The sequence below is a fragment of the Gossypium arboreum genome, chromosome 13, assembly GCF_025698485.1.
Source record: "Gossypium arboreum isolate Shixiya-1 chromosome 13, ASM2569848v2, whole genome shotgun sequence".
Lineage (NCBI taxonomy): Eukaryota > Viridiplantae > Streptophyta > Magnoliopsida > Malvales > Malvaceae > Gossypium > Gossypium arboreum.
This window is the reverse complement of record NC_069082.1, coordinates 56,890,626-56,893,712: the sequence shown is the minus strand read 5'-3', so window position 1 is coordinate 56,893,712 and position 3,087 is coordinate 56,890,626. Positions and strand designations below refer to the sequence as shown.

The following is a 3,087-nucleotide window of genomic DNA, read 5'->3' as shown; positions in this document are numbered from 1 at the left end:
GCGAATCAGGTGTGTACCGAACACCCTTTCTTAGTTCAATTCGACAAAAGCCGAAATGCCGAAATTTCGGCATTTCATGGGCTTGTGAGTATGCGAATGCTCTCAAGAGATGGAGTAATTGTTAGATCTAGCACCGCAAGGTGGTAAGTAAGTTTGTGTGACGTCTTAACGTACTTCGGGAAAAGAGGGCCTCTATGGGCCAAAATTGGGCCCAATGGGCTTAAGGACCAATATGGGTAAGAGATGGGAAAATTAGCCTGTGTAACACCCCAAACCCGGCCCAGACGTTATGGCCGAATCTGACGTGCCACATTGGAGTTGAAAACCCACGTTCCATTTTAGTGTTTTAAAACCATACATTTTATTAAGTTAACAAAGTGTATGGAAGTGGGCACCGTAGGTATCCGAGACAGAGGAGGTGAGCCATGAAGGTCGCTAAGTACTGTGCTCTTTAATTGGATCCAATCCTAGACATGCCCACAACCATAGCCACACTTTGTTATATCGAGTTTAAATTTGTTTAAGTGGACGTCTTTGATAAATCGATTAATCGTGGTGTTGAGATATTTTGAAAACAAGTATCATTTTGAAAACACGCCCTAAGTCTAGCCCATTTGAATAATTATTAACCAATTTTTAAAGTTATTAAAATTAAAATAATTCCGAAAAGAAATAAAAGGAAAGTTAAAATTGGCCTTATTACAACCCAAAAATAAATAATAATTAAAGGAAATTAAATGAAAACCAACACTTATTTAAAAGTCCAAAGACAATCACCGTGGCCACTCTGAATCCCCTCCGGCCCAAGTCCCCACATCAAGGCTCACCTGCAAGGTTAAGGAAAGGAGGGTGAGTTTGGAAACTCAATGTGCAACAAGCCCCTTTCAGAGCCCAAAACAATAACGGCCTGTTGGGTCTAAGCCCAAATCCAATCTCAATCATGCACTGGGCCGTAGCCCTTTTCATATTTCATATTTCATAATACTGGGCCGAAGCCTTTTCATATTTCATATTACTAGGCCGAAGCCTTTTGATATTTCATATTACTGTAAACGGTATGGCTCTTAGGCCCATTTCAATGTCACATATAATTTCAATGAAAGAATGCAACCCATTTGGGGAGACTACTCAACCCACCATCCGCTACTCTCCACCCGCATTCAACCAACACACCATGTGGGATTAACTCGACCCACCCCGCCAAACTCTCCATCGGCAAGATAGCTACTTTATCATATAACCGAGGCCTAGCCTCTTTTAATAATCGGGCAAAAGCCCTTTCAATAATCGGGGCATAAGCCCTTTTATAATCGGGGCATAAGCCCTTTTGATAACTGGGGCATAAGCCCTTTTGATAACTGGGGCATAAGCCCTTTTTCACTTCCTCCATCCATATAAAAACCCAACCCAATGCATTTATGATTACCTCATGTGCATATCAAACATATCATGTGCATAGCATACATTTCATGTGCATATCATACATACCATATTTATCAAAATCCCATGTATTAAAATCATACATAAACCCTAGGGGTATAATGGTCATTTTTACCTAGGGGCAAAACGGTCATTTTCATGTTATAGGGGTAATCTCGTAATTTTACCAAAAATTAGGGTTTCCATGTCCATTAATGGTTACAAACAATTCATAGGTGCAAAAAAGTGATCCTGGCCCATTTTAGCGAAATCGAGTTATTGGGCCAAAAACCCCTAATGGGCCCTACTTAGCCGATTCTGTCATCTAGGCCCATTTAGCCTTTATCCATAACAGTATTAATAGTTTTAACATGCAATTTAACAGATTTCCCATTTTCTACGAAATTTACCCAAATGGGCCCGAAAGCCTATTGGGCCCTATTTTAGCCTCTCGAGGCCCAACTTACCGTGAACGCCAAAAACACGCCCTTACTGCTTCCATTGTTCCGATCATCATCTCATCGATTCTAACTAACTAGTGAGCGTCATTGCTCACAAGTCCTCGAAATGCCGAATTTACGCATTTCGACTTTTCAGTATTTATCACTTTAAGCTATGAAAAGGTTTCGTTACACACCTGATTTGCGATATTCCTTGACGAGATCTCCTATGCGATTTCTCCTATAATCAACCACTTATAGATTAGACCATGTTAATATTAAACCAAATCGAAAACTACCTATTATCATCACTTACACATTCGCCACCATCCACAATGGCCCTTGGGTTCATACCTTTTAGAAGTTGATGACTAGATTTAGTCACTCGATGATCCAAGCTTTTCACACTCCTCGATCGGTAGCCTTTAATCCTCACTAGCACCAACAAACCAAATAACACCAAAACCCTTTTAGCCTTAGTCGACGAGAGGGTTTTCACTTTTCTTAAACCACAAGATACAAATGGAAAGAAGGTTCAATACTTACCAAGAGATCTACTCGTTGAAGAACGTTCCAAATACCTTCCTACCCCATATCTTGTAGAATCCAACTTAAACATGCGAGAAAATAGATCTAAATATTAATTCCGAATCACTAAAGTATGAAGCTTTCGACTTTTCAAAGAAATATTAATCTAAGCTATTACGGCGTTAGTACACACATTACGGGTTGAAGTTGAAACGCTTCCAAAGTCAATCGCCACGATAACCACTCACCGTCACTCAAACTTAACTAATCCAATATTAATATATGTAAATCCTAAGCACATCACCATACGGAACATAAGGGCATATTCGTCATTTTACCATATGTGGGGTATCACGGTCACTTTACCCTACTGAGGGCTTTACGGTCACTTTACCTAATAGGGGTATTTTAGTCATTTCATCCTACAAGGGTGTTTTGGTAAATCTACAAACTAAGGGTATTTCAAGAATTTTGTAAACCAATGGTATTTCTATAATTTTAGAAAGTCAAGGGTATTTCGTAACTTTGTAAATTAGGGGTATTTTGGTAATTTTACAAATTGAGGGTTTTTCGGTAATTTCACAAACCAAGGGTATTTTAGTAATTTTGTAAATCGAGGTAAAACAAGAATTCTATAAATCAAGGGTAAAACAAGAATTTATAAATCAAGGGTAAAATAGTAATTCTATAAATCAAGGGT

At 38.8% G+C, this 3,087-nt stretch overlaps 1 long non-coding RNA gene across 1 annotated transcript; it reads right to left on the bottom strand.

The window, feature by feature from the left end:
• Window positions 1–622: 622 nt before the first annotated feature.
• Window positions 623–2,102, bottom strand: LOC128286408 (uncharacterized). The gene is made up of 2 exons (XR_008276956.1): window positions 2,057–2,102; window positions 623–827 (listed from the first exon to the last, which is right to left on the bottom strand). It is a non-coding gene; the product is annotated as an uncharacterized LOC128286408 (long non-coding RNA).
• Window positions 2,103–3,087: the final 985 nt, after the last annotated feature.